The sequence below is a fragment of the Chlorocebus sabaeus genome, chromosome 8 (assembly GCF_047675955.1).
Source record: "Chlorocebus sabaeus isolate Y175 chromosome 8, mChlSab1.0.hap1, whole genome shotgun sequence".
Lineage (NCBI taxonomy): Eukaryota > Metazoa > Chordata > Mammalia > Primates > Cercopithecidae > Chlorocebus > Chlorocebus sabaeus.
In genome coordinates this window covers 23,317,938-23,343,010 of record NC_132911.1, presented here as the reverse complement: position 1 = coordinate 23,343,010, position 25,073 = coordinate 23,317,938, and the positions used below count along the sequence as shown (strand labels likewise).

The 25,073-nt window shown below is 42.8% G+C and overlaps 1 long non-coding RNA gene across 1 annotated transcript in view; it reads right to left on the bottom strand.

Annotated features, from left to right (window-relative positions):
- LOC140712184 (uncharacterized) overlaps nucleotides 1-25,073 on the bottom strand; it is a 96,767-nt gene that overhangs the window by 4,217 nt on the left and 67,477 nt on the right. The window contains exon 2 of the long non-coding RNA XR_012093666.1: nucleotides 68-177. This is a non-coding gene — a long non-coding RNA (uncharacterized lncRNA). The remainder of the gene's footprint in view (nucleotides 1-67; nucleotides 178-25,073) is intronic.

The following is a 25,073-nucleotide window of genomic DNA, read 5'->3' as shown; positions in this document are numbered from 1 at the left end:
TGCTGCAAGAGTTCTTCATTGGTACAAATACCTCCCAAGCTTGGCTTCCCAGCAGACCTGGAGTTACCTGCTTTGCAGTCATTTGTGGATTGAGAATGTTTCGTTACGTTACTCCTCTGGAATCTTCTTGTTCCTTCCCATTTCTACTCTCCTCTCCCATTCACATTCAAACGTTTTCTGAAAAATATTTTTTTGAGACAGAACAATTTATTCTCCCTCACATTTTTTTTTAGCGTTAAGTTCAGGGGTACATGTGCAACTTTGTTACATAGGTAAACTCACGTCCTGGGGGTTTGTTATACAGATTATTTCATCACCCAGGTATTCAGCCTAGTACACATTAGTTATTTTTCCTGATCCTCTCCCTCCCCCCACCCTCCACGCTCTGGTAAGGCCCAGTGTGTGTTATTCCCCATTCTGTTTCCATGTGTTCTTATCATTTAACTCTCATTTATAAGTGAAAATATGTGGTAGTTGGTTTTCTGTTTCTACGTTAGTTTGCTAAGGATGATGGCCTCCAGCTCCATCCATGTTCCTACAAAGGACATGATCTCATTCTTTTTTATGGCTGCATAATATTCCATGGTGTATATGTACCACAGCTTCTTTATCCAGTCTACCATTGATGGGCATTTAGATTGATTCCATGTCTTTGCTATTGTAAATTGAAATTCAGGAAATCTTTTAACAAGGTGAAAATAGGATCTAGAGACCAAAGGATAAATCTAATACAGAACCATGATTTTATCTTTCATTGTTGTATGATTTAGATCGTTCAGCCTCTCCACTCCACTTTTGCTATAAAATGGAGAAACTTATCACCAAGAACTAAATATCAACTAACTCATCAGTCTCCTTAGCTGCATTAGCTGTTAAAATATTTCTATATGACCCTAATGGTTGGTTTGAAAGAATGGCTAATGAAGCTAGACATGGTGGCTCTCACCTATCATCCCAGCTACTTGGTAGGCTGAAGTCGAAGGACTGCTTGATGCCATAAGTTTAAGACTAACCTAGGTAACATAGTGAGACTCCATCTCCCAAAAAAAAAAAAAAAAAAAAAAAAAAAGAGAGAGAGAGAGAGAAAGAGAGTTCTCTGACTCTCCTTTCCCAAACATTGTCCTAGAGCCACCCACACTTCCCATGATCCAGCAACTGAAGGGTGAGCACCTGGACCAGACTTAGAAACTTGCTTCAACACAAGGACACATCCTTTCTGACTGGTCAAAGCCAAGACATAAGAAAAGGCTACAAAAAATCAGGAAAATAAGTAGAAGAGGGAAATGCAGCTCTGAGTGGAAGTGCAACTCCTAAAAGCTCAGCAATGCAGTTGCTAAGCTGTTGAACTACAGTGAAATCCGGGATCATAAAGCAATTTTCACCTGGACCACAAAAGCTCTTCTTGAAACACATCACTTTTCCCATTGAGAAACACTGGACTTCCATCTCCTGTCTTGTTTGCTTTTGGCCTCTCTGCATGTCTTTTGGGGTTCTCTCAGCCTATTCCCTGAAGACCCCAAAGTGAGCACTGGCTGTGGGCAAGCTGATCCCCACACAGAACAAGGCTGGTGCCTTGTTCAGGTTCTCCTGAGTCAACAATATCCTTCCTTTTCCCCTCTGCCCTCTCAAATCCTTCAAGGTGAAGTTCATGTTTATCTTCCCAGAGAAGCTTTGCCTTTCCACTCTAGTGCCTAGTGGTTCATCCCTCCTTTGAGCTCCTACAGCACTTATGATTTGGATAATATAATCTTCTGCTGCCTTTTGTTGTTTTTCTCTCATTTCATGCATATTGATCATTTGTCTTCAGTTTCATTAAAAGATCAAGAACCAATTCTTACCTTCTCCTAGACCCCTAGAGCACTGGCATAAAGCAGGCAACTTAGAAATGGTGTGGTACCTGCTTGTCCATGGAAATCATGCTCACAACTAGCTTGGTCAGTCTGCAAAGGTCTCTGTCTGAAATTCTTCCACAGGTCCAATTGGGATCCATTTTAGAAGACATGGTGGGCATTTTTGACATCTGACAGCAAACTCATAAACGTAGCTAATGTCATTCTAACTCCACAAACTGCCAGAAGATCCTAAAACCTACTTTAAAACCAGACATTGATCAGCTGTTACAGAAACCACCAGCCCTGTTGATAACCTTTGCCTAAAGTAGAATAAATATGTGCATAAACTCATTGACCATGAAATTGACCAGCAGGCAGTGGGGAGGAAAATTAACACCTGCCTTTACTGTTTCTAACAAAAGAATTAGCACATCATTCCCACCTTCCCTCCAGAAAAGGGGAAGAAGACATGGATTGGGACTGGGGGAGGCTGATTTCACTTCTCCTTTTGTTTTAATCTGTAGAGCTTTAAAAGAGAAAAATCTCTGCAGACAAGAAAATGAGACCAAAGACTGTGTCTGTGGGTCTTATCTTTGGAAAAGGCTTATGTTTACTCTCAATAAACTTGACTGCTTCTGAGACAATGAAAAGAATGATTGCTTAGATTATGTTTGATGATCTCAAAATGTCAAACAATAATAAGGGTCAGCCTTTAAGAGAGAAAATTATAAAATGAAAGGCAGGGGAGAGAAGGACAGCTGGAGGTAGATGCAGTCACATTCCAAGTGTCGCTTTATAAACGGAGAAAGTCACATGGAGAGGGGTCCTCCCACTTCGGTGAGCTGCATCAGAATCACCTGAGGAGCCTGTGAACAGGCAGATGCCCAGCCCCCACTCCAGGAATTCCAGCTCAACAGGTCTGAGTAACAAAGTGTCTAGAGCATCACTCTTTGAGAAATCCCATGCTAGAAGAAGGAAACATAAAAAGATGAGAGGCTTAGTGTTCCAGAGAGTAGGTTAGATTAGGAGACTCTGAATTAGCCAGAAAATTTAGGAATCCAAGTTACCCACAAAGAGGTATTAACAAGACAATTCACATATTCCCATATATATAGGGCTGGTTTGCAGCTTGCATGCACCTGCAGGGCCATACCAGTGATCTGTACCTAGTATCTGTGCTGATTGGCCTGGGCCTGTGCTATCCCAGTTGCCAAACCTTACGCATGTCATCATTGCAAGGACATGGTAAAAGCAGCTGAACACCAGCCATGGTAATTCTTAAAAATATTTAAGGGACCCTATTTGTAAAACTGACAAGTACACAAATATGCAAAGCAGATGAACATTTAAATGTTCGAAGGAGGTTTTGTTTCTTGTTATTCTTGCTTAAACTGAAATATTTGGTGATTTATGGAAAGTAAAAGAAAGTTGCATATGTGACAATGTTTCTGCCTAAAAGTAGGAGTATGGCCGGGCGTGGTGCCTCATGCCTGTAATCACAGCACTCTGGGAAGCCAAGATGGGCGGGTCACCTGAGGTCAGGAGTTCGAGACCAGCCCGGCCAACATGGCAAAACCCTGTCTCTACTAAAAATACAAAAATTAGCCAGGCCTGGTGGCGGGTGCCTGTAGTCCCAACTACTCCAGAGGTTGAGGCATGAGAATTGCTTGAACCCGGGAGACAGAGGTTGCAGTGAGCCAAGATTGCACCACTGCACTCCGGCCTGAGTGAGAGAGCAAGACTCTGTCTCAAAAAAAATTTATAATAATTAATTAATTAATTTTAAAAATAAATGAAAAGCAGGAGTGTCCACTGACTTATTGCTGCTTCCCTCAGTTCTCCATGTTTGAAGTGAATTCAGCTATAGTGTCAAGGGTGCCTCATGCACTCAAGAATCAGAAATTGCTCTGTGATTTGCCTACCACCGGGACCCTCCTCAAAGTGAAGTGGCTGTCCGAGTGACTGTCCTCCTTCTCATCCTCTTGACTGATTTCTTCTCACCCTGCCCTTCTGCCTCTACTTTGATCTGACCCCCTCCCCCTTAATCACAACGGGTCTGTTTATCTAAACATTATCGGGCTTTGGAGAAATTACACTACAGAAGCCAAATAGATAAATAAACTCTGATCTTAGACCTCAACTAGATCAAGTTTATTAGTCCCATAGGGATGTTTATCTTGGAGAAGTGCAACTTCAGATCTGGATTCATTATTTGTGGAGGCTGCCAGATACATCCATAGTACGATCTATGTGGGGAAAGGGCAAATGAGGACAGTGCTAATCCCAGCATTCAGGTTTAAGAGGCCCCCTAAAGAACATCTCTCTTACTGGCCTGGCTTCTGGGACAACTGAGAAATGAGAGTAAAACCTCTCTTTAATGAGAGACTAAATTATTATCTTTATTACTGATAAATATTACAGTAGAGAATGTGGTGGCTAAGATAATGGAACAAATAGGCTTCCTCATCTTGGATCCCAGAATTTTCCATATTTTACCAGGAAATCACAAGAAGATGCTATCCTTGTTTTAGCACTGAAAGCCCCACATCCCAAGAAACCCCTAAGTCCTGAGCAAACCTGGGTGATGGGTCACCCCAGCTAGGCCAGGGTAGACTGCCTCCAACAGCATGGGGAGAAGAAGAGATTACACTTCCTACAGGCAGCTCCCTCTCAAGGGAGAGGAACCAGGAAGGCCTCAGTTACGGAGCCCAATTTCTCCTTCCAAGCTCACCAATCAAATTAAGTAACTAAAGGACAACAGCGTCAAGCTGGTGAATCCCCACCCCATGGAAGGAAACATCTAAAGTGGGGGAAAAAATTCCTTTCCATCACCAAATTCTATTAATGTAACCAATACAAATGAACCCTTGACAATCCAATAGGAATTCACTGAAAATATGACTTTAGACTAATTTGAAAAGATATATAATTTCAACCCACCAGGCCCATATGGTGAAACCCTGTCCCTACTACAAATACAAAAATTAGCCAGGCATGGTGGTGCACACCTGTAATCCCAGCTACCTAGGAGGCTGAGGTGGAAGAATCATTTCAACACAGGAGGCAGAGGTTGCAGTGAGCCAAGACCTCACCACTGCATTCCAGCCTGGGCTAGAGTGAGACCCTGTTTCAAAAAAAAAAAAAAAGAAAGAAAAGATATATAATTTTGTAGGTTTCATACAATAACAAACTAACTTTTATAAGTGTTATTTAATAATAGTTTCATTGTTTAATAAAGTATGCATGATATAATGGGGGTCTGTGGTTGGATTAGGCCATGTGATCAATTCTTGCCATTGACTTGTGAGCATAAGCAATACGTGTCATTTCCTGTGCAAATGTTTAATTTCCAGTGTGTGGCCATTCAGTGCACTCTTTTCGCCATACAGTGGTAACCAGAAAAGTTCCAGATTGTGATTACTCTGAGTAAAGGCAATAATGACATGGGTACAGGGCCTCCAATCAATCTGCAAAGGACATGTAGCACATGTGAGAAATAAGCAACTGTACTCTTGCACGATCGAAACTTGGAGGTGAGTATTACCACATCACAACCAAGTCTATCATGACTGATACCATAGGTCATAGCAACTACCTAAAACATAAATAGAAAAAAGATTGAAAGGAAATATTAACAGTGATTGCCTCTTTGAGGTAGGATTTTAAGGTCTTCAATTTCTGCTCCTTGATTCTTTTTTGTACTCCTAGGTTTGTTTCATTGAGATTGTTTTAAATGTCCCCATTAAAAAAAATTAAACAAAAACAGATGCCTTTAGACCATCTGCTTTGAAAATATAGAGAGGAATGCTTTAAAAGTATTGTATCAGTTGTTTATGTGCAAACCATGTGTCATGACACCAGTTTAATCTCAGTTCTAAAATATTTTCATATAAATTCTGCTAAAAATTCTGCTCTGTGTCCCATATATGAAGAAATACTTTCCACAAAATTTCCTAACTGAGATGTCTATAAAACTCTTTGGTTTCTAAGGAATGCTAAAACTATTTAACTAACAAAGCACAAGGTCCAAAGTACTTCCAACAATTCTCCACCTGAAAAGGAATTCAAAAGTGTTTTACTTTTCAAGAGTCACCATTGAAATCTACATTTCAGAAGAATAAAATGACACGAAGTGCATGCTTCTCATCATTATAGACATTCTATCCACTGTTCTCATATTTTTTCTTTTCTGTGATATTTATAGGGAGAGAGAGGAGGAGAAAGAGAGGTTGTTCTGAAAAGCAAAAACTAGAATTATTGGGCTACTCTATTAATTAACAGTATACTCTAGGAGCAGACTATTCAAAATGTGGCTATAGTCAATACAAAGTCCTTAACAAGAATTAATACAAATATCTCAACAAGGCCACATAGTAAGAGGTAAATTGCTGGAGGTATTTTATAACTGAACATTGTACACTTCTTTTTCCAACTCGAGAAGAATACTGAGCCTTCAATGATCCCTGGCAATTCTTTTACATAAATCTCAATCAGTGCTTTCTCTCAGATTCTCGGCAGTGGTTCTTTCAAACCCACTCCATCCACTCAATCCTTGGATCCAACCACTCCTTCCTAAAAGTTGACCTGACCCCAAGGAAGATTTACGAGTTGTTGGCCTTCCTGGTATGTAGTTCCCTTTCTAGTTTACAGAGAGTAAATTCAGACAAATAATTTAAAGAGCTCATTGTTTCCTGACAGATTAAAAAGTAAGTATCCATGCGATGGGGTGCGGGAGGGAGAGGTGGTACTCCTGGAACATACCGTACTTACTAGTTAATGGGTTGCCAATTTATAGTGACTTTGCTTGAGTGGGAAGGTTTGCTGGGGAAAGGCACCAAAGAGGAGTTGAAGGGTGATGTGTTGCTGGAGTAGTTGTTTCTTTCCTGACCTGAAAGCCAACCACTTACTAGACAGAGAGACACTCATTATAAAATTCCTCATTATAAAATTGTAAAGGTAGGATTTGAATTGCATCTAAAATAAACTCAGTTGTAACTCATATAGCATTTTCATAATGAGCCAAACATCACAGTTTACTTTTTTAAAAATCACTTCTTGCAGTACTAAGAAGGGCATGGAGAATACCTTCAAGGACTTTTCAAAAAAGAAAACTTGGTTTCATTATAGAAGAACAAGTCATCTTAAAGAGCTATGAAGTTATCCAACAAATTTGCCTTTTTAGAGTGTTTAATAACAGTCATTTAAAATAAAAGAATATCAAAATTTTTCTTTAAAAATTATCACAAGCATGTAATAGGTACAAAGCTCCACTGAATATATGGCATACGAGAATGTTACCCAGCCAAAGCCAGCTTTGGCCCCGTAGATGGGCTGACGAGCAGTCAACACTAAAGCAACAGGAGCTATCCTGCCACAAGTACAGGTTCACAGGCCTTTGCCAGGAGATGCCTCAGTTAGCAGAAGGCACAGACAAAGGCTCAGATATTGAGGTTAACTTCCAGTTTCGAAGCCTAGCATTTGATCCCCAAAACTCACAGGTATGACCTGTATAAACCATGGACAAAATGTTACATTGTGAAGGCCTTCTCTCTATTTTGTTACTTCCATCAATATGAGTCTCACCTTCTGTGATGGTTAATTTTATGTTTCAACTTGACTGGGCCATGGGATGCCCAGATATCTGGTTAAATATTATTTCTGGGGATGCTGGAGAGGGTGTTTCTGGACACGGTTCGCACTTGAATGAATGAACTGAGTAAAGCAGATGGTCCTCCTCAATGTGGGTTGTATCACCAACCTATTGAGGGCCTGAGTAAACAGAGAAGTGGAGGAAGGTGGAACTCTCTTCCTCTCTCTGTCTCTCTCTCTCTCTGTCTCTCTTTCTCTTTCTCTCTCTCTCTCTCTCTCTGCCTGACTGCTAAAGCAGAGACATCAATCTTCTGCCTTTGAACTGGGATTTATGCCACTGACACTCCTGGTTCCCAGGCCTTTGGACTTACATCATCATTCCCCAATTCTCAGCACTTCACACTTGGACTAGGATTAAAACACACGAAGTGCATGCTTCTCATCATTATAGACATTCTATCCACTGTTCTCATATTTTTTCTTTTCTGTAATATTTATAGGGAGAGAGAAGAGGAGAAAGAGAGGTTGTTCTGAAAAGCAAAAACTAGAATTATTGGGCTACTCTATTAATTAATAGTATACTCTAGGAGCAGACTATTCAAAATGTGGCTATAGTCAATACAAAGTCCTTAACAAGAATTAATACAAATATCTCAACAAGGCCACATAGTAAGAGGTAAATTGCTGGAGGTATTTTATAACTGAAATAAACACCATCGGCTGGACATGGTGGCTCACGCCTGTAATCCCAGCACTTTGGGAGGCCAAGGTGGGCAGATCACAAGGTCAGGAGATCAAGACCATCCTGGCTAACACAGTGAAACCCCGTCTCTACTAAAAATACAAAAAGTTAGCCAGGCATGGTGGCGGGCACCTGTAGTCCCAGTTGCTCAGGAGGTTGAGGCAGGAGAATGGAATGAACCCGGGAGGCAGAGCTTACAGTGAGCTGAGATCACGCCACTGCACTCCAGCCTGGGCAACAGAGTGAGACACCATCTCAAAAAAAAAAAAAAAAAAAACCCTCACCCTATCAGTTCTGCTGATCCTCAGGCATCACACTCAGACTGTGACTATACCACTGGCTTTCCTGTCTCCAGCTCGCAGATGTCAGATCATGAGACTTCCTGGCCTCCATACCACGTGGGCCTGTTCTACAGACAGACAGGCAGACAGATAGACAGATAGATGATAATGAAGATAGATCGATAATAATGAATATGATAGATAGGTGATAGACATGACGATGATGATAGACAGAGAGACAGACAGACAGATCTCCTATTACTTCTGTTTCTCTGGAGAACCCTGAGTAATACACCTTCCCAAAGTAGAATCAAAAACAATATACTTCCCAGACTCCCTTGCAGCAGTTATAGGCAAATGACCCATTGGATCCACATGACTTGGATGCAGAAGAGAATTACATGAGGCAGTAACTGAGTGCTAGGATGGAGCTTCTGAATCCAGTACCAGACACATTTACAGTTGGGGAAGGTGGCAGCAGTGGTATTTTTGCCAGGACAGCTCCATTATATGGCTCAGGGTGGGTCCTAACTACCTCGTTCCTGGATGGGCTGCTCACTCTCAGTTGTGCAGCACCCAGTCTGGTGATCTGGCCCTCCCAGAGATTTTGTAAAATATGCAACATTCTTTTTTTTTAGAAACAAGGCCTTAGTCTGAGGCCAAAATGCAGTGATGCAATCATGGTTCATTGCAACCTTGACCTCCTGGGCTCAAGAAATCCTCCCACCTCTGCCTCCTGAGTAGCTGGGACTACAGGTGAATGCCACCATCCCTGGCTAATTTTTTATACTTTTTTTCTGTAGAAACGAAGTCTCACTATGTTGCCCAGGCTGGTCGTGAACTCCTGAGCTCAAGTGACCTTCCTGCCTCTGCCTCCCAAAGTACTGGGATTACAGGCGTGCACCACCATGCCCAGCCTGCAACATTCTTCAATACGTCTCTTTTGGCCTAAATTAGCTAGGATAGATTCTGTTATTTACAAGAACGAACCTCAGCTGACAGAAATGACAGTTTACAGGTCAAGGATTGAGCCAATAAATATGGAGAATAATAATATCCAGGAGTGGCAATTACCACTTCAGGAGCATACATAAGGCTCCATTTTCCCTTGGCACCACCCCTAAGTGCCTGCTCTTGGTACTTGAAGAGTGCTCTCAGCTGAAAAAAACTTCTATTTCTATGATCAAGTATAAGGATTAGAAGGCAGATTTTTTTGGTAGAAATGGCACACAGGCTTAATCTCACAACATATTTGTTAAAGTCATGTGATGTTTTTTCTCTAGAGCAGGTTTTAAGATGAGGTCATGGGGAAAAGTATGAAGGAACTGGATGAAGGATGAGCAGAAAAGAAGCAAGGGAGAAGGCAGAAGCAAGCACCAGAGATTTCATCTGCTTCTCAATTTTTCCTAAAACATGGGGGAAAGACTGAAAATAAACATGCCAAAATATTAGGACTCTTGTCCCTCCTTATCTGAAGGTATTGGTTTCAAGACCTCCCTTGGATACTAAAATGCTCAAGTCCCTGATCTAAAATGACACAGTAATTGCATAAAATCTATGCACATCCTCTCCTATACTGTAAATCATCTCTAGATTTTTTTATAACACCTAATACAATGTAAATGTTAAATACTTGTTATACTGTATTGTGATAGTTGTTATACTGCATTGTTTTTATTTGTATCTTTTTTTACAAATAGCTGTTATATTGTGTCATTTTTATTTGTATTATTTTTATTGTTGTATTTTTGTTATTTATTGGGGTTTTAAAAATTATTTTCCATGCATGGTTGGTTCAATCTGCAGATGCAGAACCCACAGATACAGGGGCTGGCTGTAGTTGCTACCATTACGTAGGATTATGAACAATACTTTCTCTACACATTTATATTTTTCTTAACTTCCCAAATCTTTTGTAATCCACATGTATTTTATAACTGGATTTTATTTTTATTTATTTTTTTTTATCACACAAATAATGTCATTTTAATAGAGTTTTTTTCTTTTTCTTTTCTTTTCTTTTCTTTTTTTTTTTAATTTATTTATTATTATTATACTTTAAGTTGTAGGGTACATGTGCACAACGTGCAGGTTTGTTACATATGTATACTTGTGCCATGTTGGTGTGCTGCACCCATCAACTCGTCATTTACATCAGGTATAACTCCCAATGCAATCCCTCCCCCCTCCCCCCTCCCCATGATAGGCCCCGGTGTGTGATGTTCCCCTTCCCGAGTCCAAGTGATCTCATTGTTCAGTTCCCACCTGTGAGTGAGAACATGCGGTGTTTGGTTTTCTGTTCTTGTGATAGTTTGCTAAGAATGATGGTTTCCAGCTGCATCCATGTCCCTACAAAGGACACAAACTCATCCTTTTTTATGGCTGCATAGTATTCCATGGTGTATATGTGCCACATTTTCTTAATCCAATCTGTCACTGATGGACATTTGGGTTGATTCCAAGTCTTTGCTATTGTGAATAGTGCTGCAATAAACATATAACTGGATTTTAAAGTATTTTTAATAATAGATTATTCTAAGTCTCATTGCACTCAAAGCAATTGGTTAACTATTTAGACCCAGAAGGGAACTTTGGAGTCATCTAGCCTAATTTCCCACACACAGAAGCTCCCCCAACATGCCAGACCTTCAGGATCCTGGGTGAAGAGACCCTGACCCTCACAGACCCTTCTTCACCCAGAGTTCCCTGACATACAGAGGACAAGCCCCTGCTTCCTCTGCCCACGACTCTGCCTCAGATGTTTGAAAATAACTTTCATTTGAAGGTCCTGAGACTTTTCTCCAAGTTAAACATCCTTGTTTTTTTTTTTAAGTAATTTCTCAAATGGCTTCTCACAACCCTAGTTATACTGAGATTTACAAATGTCCTTCATAGAATGTGGCACCCATAAATAGAACAAGATATTCATGTTGCCATTAGACCAGGATAGGGTATATTGCCCTTGACATAACATTGACCACCAAATATATTTTCCTTTCATTTTATTTTCCTTCTTTTTATTTCCTTTCATTTCCTTTTCTTTTTCCTTTCCCTCCCTTCGCTTTCCTCCTCTCCCGTGTCTCCCCCTTCTTCTTCCCCTTCTCTCTGTCTCTCTCTCTCCCTCCCTCCCTCCCTGTCTGTCTTTATATATTCGTATTTCTATCTCTCTATGGCAAAATGTTGCCTTTAATGGATGCACACTTTTTCTCATAGAAGCATCTTATATTCCTATGATGATTTCATAAAATGTTAAACATAGAAACAGATGTGTATAGAGATATGCACTGAGCCCAACATACTGTGAAGGAGGCATAGGAGCAAGTTCATGTTCATGTTCCCATCCCAAACCCTGGGCCTTTTTCCTATTTGCAGAGCCCTCCTTCCCTCCTTATATACTATAGCTACTCAAGCCTCCCCTCACTGCAGAATAAACTCTGGCTCATGTCTGTAAAACACTTATCCTCCCTTCTCAACATACACATCTGGCCCAGCTAGGAGGCATAATCTTGGTGCTTGGCTCTGTTTCCCAAAGTGACCACTTTTATTTGATAAACCCCAATTCTTACCAATATGCCTATGGTCAACAATAGTTTTCTATGTTTCAGCAGTATTTGCATTTCAACAGAGAATAATGCCTTTGCTTACAGGTCACACAGATCTAGGCAAACTGTCAAAGTAAAAAAAGTAGTAACTTCACAAAAATGAGTGTCGTAATCTCCATGTTATAGATGAAAACATGTCAGACCCTTAGAATTTTGAAGATGTTGCCAGAAGTTAACCCACTCACGAGTGGCAGAGCTGAGAATCCAGTGACTATCAACTCTGCACTGCCTTGCCCTACTCCTCCAGATCAGTCACCGGAATTCCGGGTCCTTCATTCTCTCCCTTCCCCATCTAGGAGCATCCTGTTTCTCCAAACATAATAGCCAGGGAGCTTCACTGTCTTTCTCTTCTCTCAAATCAAAGCCTCTCCAATCATCTTTTCCTACAAGTGTGTTACATACTAGTAGATATTATCTGTCCAGCATGTTATATAAGACATTGAAGAGCTAAATAATATAACTCTAAAGTCCATTTTAAATATCAAGCTGGAGCAAGGAAGAATTCCTCTGAAGTCACACGGTGTGTTCCTCCTTTTATTAAAACTCACTTTGCCCTGTTGCCTAAAGATTAATATTTTAGAGCAAAGTTGTTGATTCCAGGAGGGCTCTCTCTCTTGTTCACTTCCTTTGGTCCCAGCACCTAATGCATTTCCAAGCACATTGTAGGACCTCAGTAAATACTTACTGAGTTGATTAATGAGCATCAATAGCCAACCACCTTTTGAAATGTTCTACAGGCCTGATGTGGAATTCCAAAGCCCACCTGACTTACAGATATTGAGCCCCCCCGGAAGGGGAGACCTGAGCTAGGAAAAAATCTTGTAAGTTGAAGCTCCAGATTTATACAAAAGAAAGAGAAGTCCAAAAAAATTCCAATTAAACTTTGGAATTTATTCATATAGTCAACAAGCATGCATTAAAGCCTTCCATGAGGCAGGCACTGTAAGAGAGACAGAGAGCTGAGATGAATAAAACACAGACCCTACCCTGAAGAAACCCACAAGCTACTCTGCAATATAGACGCATGAACAGATAATTCTGTGTCAGAATGAAGTAGGACTTCTCCTCCCCCATTCTATGGAAAGGATATTTTAAAACTATGAGAAATCTAATTAAACCTGTTACTGGGCCAGGCGTGGTGGCTCATACATGGAATCCCAACACTTTGGGAGGCCAAGGAGAGAGAATCACTTGAGGCCAGGAGTTCGAGACCAGCCTGAACAACATAGGAAAACCCTATCGCTACAAAACATTTTTTGAAAAATTAAACAGGTGTAATGGCTCAGCCTGTTACCAACCGGCTGAGGCTTAAGGGCATTGGTAGCCACCAGGGTGGAATGGAATACTCATCACGAATGATAAGTTTTCTTGCTTTGCAACAGGCTGAGTCAACCACACCAGGAGAAGAAATAGACCTTCCTCAAGCCTCAACTGTGTTACCTGCCTTTATAAGGTGAGCTTGAGTTTAGTTAAAAGTTGTGGAGAGATTCCACTGAAATTAGAACACCCACCTCCATCCTTATTTTGAGAATTAAAGTCCAACTCTACTCAGCCAGAGGCAGCGATGAAAACTGGGACAAGTCCCATCAATGTTCAGCCCGTTCAAGAGGCATTCAGACCTCTAAGGTGCAGGGGTTGGGGGCATACACTTTATATGGGGAATGGTGGAGTCTTCTGTGAAAGGTAAAGGAGAAAAGGAAGAGAAAAGCTATCAGAAAACAGGAAGCACCACCTGAAATGTCCACTTTTCAAAGACCTCCATTTGTAATGTCCTCCCTGGTCAGGTACAAGGGAACAAGCACATTAGATACAGATATCATCTCCATTCAGTCCACCCTCTTCTGTTCTTTTGACATCGACACAGCCCCTCAAAAAATGACATATTCCTCCACTGTCATAGGGTTGGGTCTGAAAAAGACTGAAAAACTCTAGGAAGACACAGGAACTGCTCCTCAATCATGTGGCAGAGCCAAGGCTGGAGAGGCATCCATTTCTTACCCTTCAATCAGCACCTCTCTAAAGGCAAAGTCACCATTGATTAGCAACAGCTGCCTAGAAGAGCCCATGCCCAAAAGGCAGTACATTCCCAGGTAATGCTTCATGCATTAAAAACAAGAATTAAAAGGCATGAAAAGTGAGGATTCCCCTACGCGTGGGTTATAAAAAATATTGCAATAGACACAGTAATTAGTATGTCAATAATAAATGCCATTTACTGAGTACCTATTATAGGCCTGACACTACACATACATTATTTAAGATCATTCTTCCACTATCCCCATAAATTAAATATCATCATCCCCAATACATAAATGGCAAAACTGCAGCTCAAAATTGGAAAATACTTTTCCCAAGGCCTCAGTGCTGCCACTTATATCCAGGTCATGCTTCCTCTACAGTCCTTGTTCTTTTCATTATACCACAGAGCTCATTTATTGGCAGACTTTGGAGGACTCTGAGCAGAAGCTCTTTAAGGGCTCCAAGAAGGCTTCCTAGAGGAGGTTCCACCTGACCTGGGTCCTAAAGGATGAGTATGAAGTATTCAAAGAAAGGGCAGGAAGAGGAAAGACACCATCTTCACCAAGAGGACCACCTAAGTAGAAGTGTGATGTGAGCAGGAGCCCAGCATGAGCTGAGAATGCCAAGGCCACCAGTATTGTTAGAACATAAATGTGAGACAGGCAGACAGGAAGAAAGGGCAGAGGAGGTAGAGAAATCTGGAGGGGTTGGTTTGTGCTGGGCTTTGCATGCTGTGTTAGAAGTTTGAACTTTCTCCTATAGACAGCATGGAGCTTTTGGAGGAGTTTAAGAAAGGGGAGTGACGTGATCAGATCAGCATTTTAAACACATCATCATGGCAGATGTATGAAGGGTAGATTTAACAGGAACAAGACCAGAGGCACAGATGAGTCAAGAGACTGTGACAATAGTAAGGTGAAAATTAATAAAGACCCAAACATAATGTTTTTAATAGGAATGGAGATAAGAGACAAATCTAAAAATTAGAAAGAAAAGTTGGCAGGTCTTGGTGGTGATTTAGATACAGCGGGCAGGCGAGTGGGGGGTGGCATTTGGTGGTGCACGTGGCATTCAAATCATCAGAAACAGAACTGGTTTAAGAAGAGAATGAGTCTAATGTTGGAGACATTGGGCTGAGGTGTCTGTGGGATCTTGAGTAGGATGTCTAGGAGGCAGCTGAATATAGATGTCTAGGGGTCCCCATGGAGACCTGAAGGCTACCTACATCTAGGTGGCAATTGAGGTCATGGGTTTTGATGAGTTCTTCCAGTATGGAGGACCATGGGCTAAGGACAGGACCCAAGAGAACACAAACAGTGAAAAGTTGGACAGAAGGCCATATGCAGTGGCTCATGCCTATAATCCCAACACTTCAGGAGGGCCACGGTGGATTGCTTGATCCCAGGAGTTCAAGACAAGACTTAACAGCATGGTTTAACCCTGTCTCTACAAAAAACACAAAAAATTAGCCAGGTGTGGTGGCACACACGTATAGTCCCAGCTACTCGGGAGGCTGAAGTTGGAGAATCACCTGAGCCCCAAAAGTTGAGGCAGCAGTGAGCCATGATCATGCCACTGCACTCCAGCCTGGGCGATGGGGTGAGACCCTGTTTCAAAAGAAAAAAAAAGCTGGACAGAAGACAGGGAGCTCCTGAAGGAAGTGTTAGTAAATGGTTAGAAAGGAACTAGAAAAATCAGGAGACTAACGAGTTCTGAAAGCCAATGTACAACATTTTCAGAAGGTGAAAGTCATTCATAGTATCAGATTCAGAAGAAAGCTAGAGAAAACTCAGTACAAAAAAAAAAAAAAATTCCTTTAGATATGGCTATTAGGGAAATGCCATGACATCAGAAGAGCGGTGTCAGTCATGGTTTGAGAAGTGGTGAAGGGGGTTTCAAGGTCAAAGGAGAGTTGGGGTATTATTAGGATGAGAAAGAAGTAACCATGTTTACAGACTGAGAGGAAGGAACTGTAAGGAGACGGAAAGATCAAGGATATTAGCCAAGGTAGGGAGAGAGATGGAGGGGTAGGTTAATGTACCAAAGTGATAGAAGCTGTGGTCAAAAGCACAGACACAACAGCAAAGCAGCAAAGGTGGCCGTGGGCCCGGAACACAGGTGCACCCTGAGGTGGCTGAAAATAGCAAGGAAACTAGAGCTGCAGGTACATTGGAAAAGATTATGGGAAGATTTAAATATATTGAAGAAAATCATGCCCTTTGGTTTCCATTTTTCTTGATAAAGTAGAAAGCAAGCCTTCAGGGCTTTGTAGTGATGCTAATCCACAGAGTTGTGTCGTTATCTCCAGCAGCAAACGGGGAATGATGGGTTGTGGGGAGATGAAATTCAACATTGGCTTATTTGGGGATTTTGCAGCCAAGCAAAACTGTGAGAAAGCCTAGAAGATACATATAGTGGCAGTCAAAGAGTAAGTTTAAGAAACTCAATCTGGGGCAGTCCTGAGAGTCCCACTCAAGAACATACTGTCCTACAACTCCCAATGTGATTTTAGTCCTGGAAAAGACAAGATTCTTAGAAGCACCTTGCACTAAAATAAGTTGAGCTTCGTCATGCTAAGCAGACGCTGCTAGTTTTGGGTTGTCCTATAAAGAAGTATTAAACTGGAAGAACTGGTAGGACTCCAGCCAGCTCAATGGCACAGCATCTCCATGTTCCCTGGCACCTGTGGGGCCTGTTTGCTTGTTTTGCATTTTGGGTTCTCCTAGGGGGCCAGATTAGTCAATGCACTATGCCTTACCCTTCTCCCCACTGCTTTTGTAGCTTTGCTTCTCTTCCAATAAAAGAAAATGTTTCAGCCTCAAAGCTTTTAAATCAAAATCAGTTAATTCCGGGCTCTCACCCCCTCCTCTTTCACATTGGTCCATGCCCCTCTGCCTCCCTGCTGACTGAAAACCCCACCTATGCCACCGAAAGAGACTCTCTCCATCAACTTGCCTTGTCTAAAGCTCACCCTTCCCCAGCATCAGTGCTTTCCTTTGTAGCCCTCTAGAATAGAGACTGCATGCACTCCTGTGCCCTATGCTAGAGCTGGGATATTCTCCCAGATCTTCATTGTCACATTGAAAGTCCCTCCCTGTTGGCCCCCATGCTGTCTGGCTCTACCACTCACTGACTCTTCTCACAGTATTCCTGTCCTGACCTCCCAGTAAATCCCACTACAGTCATCAGACTTCGGCAGCTGGATCACTAGCATCTTCCTCACCTTAAGCACTGACGGCATCCCGGGGACAATCCTTCCAACACCCTGGTTTCATTGTCCCAAGGTCAACTGCTCCACTTGCAAAATATTAGCCTCTTGGACCCTGGAGCTCACCTCCAGTGAAAACATCCCATACTTGCAGCTTCCTCCCTCTTTTTTCCTACCCTACTCTCCAGCTTCATGGAGCACCCAGGCCCTTGAAGCCTTTCCTCCAAAGCTGTTCACCTTCCTCTGCTTCATCTCCACCCTTGTCTAGACCAGACCCTAAGTGGAAGAATGTCGACCACTTCTCCCCATCACTCTCAACTCCCTTGTCCTGTCCTGAGCTACGCTGGTCCCTCAAGCTCCCAGGATCCCAACCATCCATGTTCCCTAGGATTACAGGACTTACTAAAGAAACATTACAGCTGGGGAGATTTGACAATCCCAATATATTGATTCCATTCTCAACCAAACCCTCAGGTCTGCCAAGGTATCCTGTTATATTCCTGAGTCAGCTCTTTTTCCCTAGTCTCTGCAGTAACGATTCCAACTTTAATACTCTTTTCAAACCCTCTCCACAACAACATCTCCACTCTGAATAAGGTATCTTGCCTCTTATTTCACCAGAAACAGGATGCCTCAGGCAAGATCTCCCTCAACTTCCTAAGTGTTTCTGTACCTACCGCTTCTTCTCCAAGCAGTGTTCTAAGGTTCATTCTTCCATCCACCTTTGCTTTAGAGACTATCCCTGAAACATTAATTATCCCTCTTTTTCTGTATCTCCTATCTCTATTCTTCCCTCAGATTTTAGCTTATAATTGCATTTAAGCCTCTCTCAACTTTAAAAAAAGAAAATAGTTACTGTGACTCAAGATCCCACATCTAGACGGTGCTCTGCATAGCCAAGCTGTGCAAGAAATACTTTTCATTCATTTTTTAAATCAAAGGAATGCATAAGCACAGCTTTTGAAGTTAAATAATGCTACAAGGCTTAACAAATTTTTAAGATATTTTTCCATAATCCTCCTTTTTCTAAATAACATATGTATGTTATACTTTAACTTTTTATATTTAAACATTATATCTCCCTAGTATGGAAGATGAAGATCAAGCTCTCTCTACCAACTGCTCAGCATCTCCCACCAGACACACAAACATCCCTTTTCCCCCTTCCTTCATCCTCCCCATATTGTTATACCATAATTAGTGGTTAATTAATCAATATTCACGTGACCATGTCTATATATATATTTCATATATTTAGTGTACTAATGTTTTTTAATTTAGTTTACTAATTTAGTTTTTCCTTGTACACATTTTGTTTTTACATATTTTTTCCTAATCTTTCTTTCCCTGTTCAGTCCCACACTTTCCAAAAGAACAGTAAAACTCTTCTCAATACAATGAAACACATGAGGAAATCCACCGCTTAATATTTGTGTCTCCTATAATCCCTCCATCATCAGTTCCATATGGAAGGATTACTGCCTAGACTGACTGTCCAGCTGTCATACTGAGGTTTTCCTTTGCTACCATCTGTTAATTTTTTCTTTGCTTCTCCCAGTTTTAGAGAACCTGATTCCTAGATTCTAAGTCTTTCTATTTCTTGGTTTATATCCTTGTTTTGGTGGATTGCATCCTACAGTAGCTTTCTGAAAACAAGGGCACGGAAGGAACATCTTTTGAGACCTTGCAAGTCTACTCTCACTCCTAAATGGTCATTTTGTTTGGGCTATGGCTCTAGGTTGGAAATCATTTTCCCCCAGAATGTTGAAGGCACTGCTGCACCATCTCCAAACTGTAGAGATGTCCTATGCTATTCTGATTCCTGGTCCCTAGTATATAATCTGTTCCTCTCTGGTAGCTTTTACAAACTTCTCTTTATCATTAGGGTCCTGATATTTCACCATGCTGTACTTTGTATGTGAACTGTTTTTCATCTATTATGCGCTAGGTCCTCACTGGCTCTTTCAGTTTGGAAAGCCAGGTCTTCAGAAGACTTGAAAACTTTGTTCTCATTTATTTGATAACTAACCTCTTCTACTTTCAATTTTCTCCTTCTGGGCTCTTATTAGTTAGATGTTTGATCTTTTGGACTGATTTTCTCATTTTCTCATCTTTTCTACTTTCCATCACTTTATCCTTCTTTTCTTCTTCTGAGCCATTATCTTTCCTCAACATTATCTATTGGCCTTTAAAATTTCTACGATCTGCCAGGCATGGTGGCTCATGCCTGTAATCTCAGCACTTTGGGAAGCCAAGGTGGGAGGATTGTTTGAGGCCAGGAGTTCAAGACCAGCCTGGGCAACACAGCAAAACCCTGCCTCTACAAAATTAAAAGAAATAATAATTAGTATATGTGCTGCCAGAGAGAACACAAATAATAATAATAATTAGCCAGGCATGGTAGTGCATGCCTGTAGTCCCAGCTACTCTGGAGGCTGAGGTGGGAGGATCGCTTAATCCCAGGAGGTTGAGGCTGAGGTGAACTGTGATTGTGTCACTGCACTCCAGCCTGGGCAACAGAGTGAGACCCTGTTTATTAAAAAGAAAATACTAACATATTTTAATTTTCAAAAGCCCTTTCCTGTTCTCTGAATGTTTCTTTACATAAAATCCCATTCTTATTTCATAGATATATTTTCTCTTATCATATGAATAGCATTAATCATTATATTTTGAACTTTTTTATGCCTCCTACATTGTCTCTACTCCTTTCTTCCATTCATTTATCTGTCAGGATCTCCATGTACACTTACAATCTGCCTCAGTTTGTTGGTGATTCCTGGTTTCTCTTCATACTTAATGATTAGGCACTACATTTAAGAAGTTCATCATGCATGGGCAGAGCCTACTGCCTCATGAGCCTCTCCAGAGTTTAAGAAAGGATCCGTCTCTTCTGCTAGGCCCTGTGTTTGGGGAGGCCAATCTCCTCACCTGGCTGCCTGTGTTGAGTGGGCTGTAAAGCAGAAGAGGCCAAGGGAAACTTCCTGTTCCGCATGCAAAGTGTCACTTAGTGCCCCTGCTTCCAGCACATGACCTGAGGGCCAGAATTAATCCCCAGGCATGGGGTGTGGTGGGAGGAATGGCAGGTACTGGGGAAGTTGCCTGGTTGCCTAAAGATGGGAGAGAAAATATGGGTATCTAAGGGTTCCTTATGAAATGTTCCCGCAGCCTGCTTTTTGCCCTTTCCCAGTGCCTCCACCTTCAGTGGTACCTGATGCCTCTGATTCCAAGCTTTTCAGAGTTTTCACGACAAGAATGCATTTCTTCCTTCATGATGTAACCCCCATGCCAACCTCACAGACAGTTTAGCTTTCACCAAAGGAGAAAGAGGGAAAGAGGGAAGGTTGGGGGGGGGCGCAGGAAAGAGAAAGGAAGGAGAGGGAAGGGAAGAACTGAGAAGGGAAGGAGAGAGGGAAGGAGAGAGGGAGGGAAGCAGGGAGGGAGGGAGGGAGGGAAAATTTTCTTGAACTTCTATTATGTACCAGATTCCATCTGTCCTGGGCCCTTCACATAAATAAACATTGTAATCCCAACAACCCTCTTAGATGGCTACTGGTATCATTACTCACATCCATCAGACGGTTGAGGAAATACTGCTCAGAGATACTATTGGGTTGGTACAAAAGTAATTGTGATCTTTACCATTAGAAGCAATGGCAAAGACCACAGTTGGTTTTGCACCAACCTAATAGATAACTTGCTCAAGGTCATATAACTAGCAAATGTCTGCATTCATACTCAGAGCACTGTGACCCCCAAACCCCATGCTCCTTTCCCCTAATAGAGATATATGGCCCTGGGGACCACTGGCCACCTCTTAAGTCACAAAGTGTTGGCAACCTCTGCCTTTCCTTCATGCAAGGCCAGTTCCGCTGCTGGGGTTGACTCTGGAGGCCCTTCCATCTTCTGGTCCCCCAAAGCTTAGCCAGCCTTCTCAGGCAGCGGATAGAGTATTTTATATTCTCCCTGGAAGGGGACCAAGGCGCTGTGTTCTCAGCTGCCTGGGCTAAGATCTGAAGCTCAGACCCAGCCACTGACGTCACTCGGCATGTCCTCCACTTCCACCAGGCCGTTTATGCTGGCACAGCCCAAGAGCAGGGCTGGCGGGAAGAGGATCAGCCCAAACAGCATTAATAAGAGGCAGCTGGTCTTTAAAAGCTTCCCTGACAATGTAAAGAAACTAAGTCAGATGTTTTTGGAAAGGGTATTTGAATGAATGCGTCTAGCACCTCATCTCTTTCTAGTGCCACTCTTCCTACTTCCTTCCCCACATACTTGCTGCAAGTTTCCTGTGGCTCCTTTCAGCACAAATGGATGATGACCTGATGGGCTAAGGTCAGACACTGGCCAGCATGAGTTAGGGTCCCAGGACTGAGTTGCAGTCAGGGTGCAACATCAAGGCAGGTGCTCTCTCAGGATCACCCAACAAGCACCCTCAGTGCCTGGCTTACCATGCCCTGGTCCCAGGCCTGTGGGGTAGAGTTGCTAAGATGTTTGGGTGGAAAAAGGGTAAGCAGACACAGAAAGTGGGCAGGGATTAGCCTCTTCATGGATTGGCCTAAAAGCTGCACTGGCTACCAAAGTCACGGCATAGATTATGCCGACAAATGGTAACCTTCCTTCAGGGACTAGAAGAAACTAAACTAAGATAAACTGTGCACCCATCGCACACTGGGCAATGTGTTACAGTCTTTTATGTGCTTCAATTCCCATCCTTAATAAAGCCCCATCCATGCTGTCTTCTTCTCAAGCTATTCCAAATCCTTCTCCTCCGCATGGCCAAGTTCTTGCCTCTTCTGTGAAGCTTTCCCCAGTCAACTCCTCCAACAGAGACCTCTGAGACCTTTCAGTATTTTTTATCTACCCAATCCACTCTGAATCACATGGTTTTTGTTGAGGACAATCTGTCCTTTACATTGGCCTGTGATTCCTATAGAAGGCCCCATGCAGGAAATTTCTTTTCAAATTCTGTGCCAGAGGAAACTCTCATCATGAACAACCAGCATTCTCTCTCCTTTCTGACAATGAGATCTTTGTAATGGACCATATTTCCTTCTTTGCCTACCAGGAAACTCCAAGCACAGGGAGGGTATAGTTTAAGTTAGGCATTCAGAGAAGGTCTCTACTATATAAGGAAACGGTTTTTTAAGCTGGGACCCAAAGGATGAAAAAGATTTAACCAGATGAATACTGGAGGGAGCATCATCCCATTCTAAAACGGCAGCATGTGCTAACGTCCTGAGGCAGAAAAAAACCAAATGCCCAGTGTGGCTGCAGCATATTGAGTAAAGGAGCCAGCAGTACCAACAAGACTCAAGAATGCACTTGAGACCCTCCAAGAAAGGGAGCCAGCTCTTACAGATCCTGTGGGCCATGGAGAGAAGTCTGGCTTTTAGTCCAAGTGTATTGGGAAGCACTTGGAGAGGTTAAGTAACACATTCCATCTTAGTTGGCTTTTCAGCAGCAGAGCCAGGTCTCACCACAATTCCGCCTGGTTCTGAAGCCATTCCTTATGGTACCTTTGAAAACTTGAGAAGTTTTATGTGGAGGTCTGATGTGAGCCAATTTACCTCTTAAGATGATTTCTCTAGCAGCTCTGTGGAAAATGCATTGAAGAGAGACAAAAGCAGGAAGAGAGAGATCAGTTAAGAAACTATTGCAAGTTGCCAGGTACAAGATGATGGCAATCTAGCCTGGATACATCTGTGGTCATAAAAGGAAGTGAAGAGCACCATGGCATGTTTTGGGGATGGAACTGACAGAACATTTTGGTTGCATAAAGTACTATAAGGAGGCCAGGCACAGTGGCTCCCGCCAGTAATCCCAGCACTTTGGGAGACTGAGCTGGGCAGATCAGCAGAGGTCAGGAGTTCAAGACCAGCCTGGCCTACACGGCAAAACCCCATCTCTACAGAAAAAAAAAACACAAAAATTAGCTGGGTGTGGTGGTGCACACCTGTAATCCCAGCTACTCAGGAAGCTGAGGCAGGAGAATCGCTTGAACCTGGGAGGCAGAGGTTGCAGTGAACCAAGATCTTGCCGCTGTACTCCAGCCTGGGTAACAAAGTGAGACTCAGTCCAAAAAAAAAAAAAGGTACCATAAGGAATGGCTTCAGAACCAGGCAGAATTGTGGTGAGACCTGATTCTGCTGCTAAAAAGCCAGTTAAGATGGAATGTGTTACTTAACCTCTCCAAGACATAGACCCATCATTTGCACAATGGGAATAACACCTATCTCGAAGGCCTGAATCAAGTATTAAAAAACATGATGGCCGGGCGCAGTGGCTCACACCTGTAATCCCAGCACTTTGGGAGGCAGAGACGGGCAGATCACGAGGTCAGGAGATCGAGACCATCCTGCCAACATGGTGAAACCCTGTCTCTACTACAATACAAAAAAATTAGCTGGGCATGGTGGTGCACGCCTGTAGTCCCAGCTACTTGGGAGGCTGAGGGAGGAGAATAGCTTGAACCTGGGAGGCAGAGAGTGCAGGGAGCTGAGATCGTGCCACTGCACTCCAGCCTGGTGAGAGAGCGAGACTCCATCTCAGAAAAAGAAAGGAAGCATGATGTGCTGGAAGTGCTTCAGAACACAGCATGAACCTGTTGAGAATCTGTTTCTACAGACTGGGCTGCACCAGCCCGGGGACAGGGACAAGAGGCCTGCAGATACCTGCCCTCGTGGCAATGGGAGCCGAGGCTCAGCCACCCCACGGGCTCAAGAGGCCCCTGTGCTTGTCACCCCTTTTTTCCCGAACTTCATTTTCTTAGAAATTCTACCATAGGAAATGATACTTTCAGACCCCAGAGGAGGGCAAGTTCTAGTCCCCAAAGAGCACTTGAGCAGGAGGGGACAGAATAATCTCAGGAGGGCAAGTTTACTGCAGTGAGAAGCTGGGAAGTAAAATTAACTCTTTAATGAATATTTTGCAGTGTGTTCTTTCTACGAAGTCCCCTCTTTCTCCCTCTCTCTCTCTCTCTCCCTCTCTCTGACTTCTTTCCTTTCTTTTTCCTCCTGTGCCCTCCTTTTCCTTTCCCTTCTCCTCTATAGTCATGGCCTCTGGAGATCTCCTGTCCCCAGTGTTAGGACTCAGGACCAAGAAAACCCACCTCTGTTTATTCTCCACCCCTTTCCTCAGCAGCTCACAGCTGAATTCTCTAAGGTCAGTGAATTCTCTAAGGAGAAGTTAGCCTCTGAACTCGAATTCTCTCTTTCTCTGCTAGGAACCTAAGAAGTTCGATTTCACCAGCTTTCCCCGCAAATTTTCTACGGGCTTAGGGCCATTGGCTATAGAATTCAGTGTCTTCAGTACACCAGACCAAAGCAGTTGCATAATGTTCAGCCAGGCTCCCAGAAGCCTTACAAAGCCAACCTTCCAAAATAGCCCTGGTGAATGAGCCCAAATAATATGTGAAACTGTATCAGGGCTGCTGTGCTCAGAAGCCTCACACAGGGTGGGGAGGGGCACTCACCAGACCAAGCTGCTGACCGTCGATATCTTCTCACTGCCATGGGCCGATTAGAAAGGGATTAAGATTAAGTGGACAGGGGGCAACTCCAGTGCATGAGGCTGGAGCGTGATGAGAGGAGAGCAGTCAGCTAACGACTAAGCCCTATGATCGGACCCAAGCAGGCAACACACCGAACCCTCAGAGATGGCTGGGATCCCTGTTCTGCACTTCACCCGTGTTGCTCTCTCGTGTGTCCCCACAGCTCCATCATCATTTCCCCTTGGTAGATGGAGACACCAAGGCTCAGAGCCGCTCAATAGCCTGCCCAATCCACTATCACTTGTCTC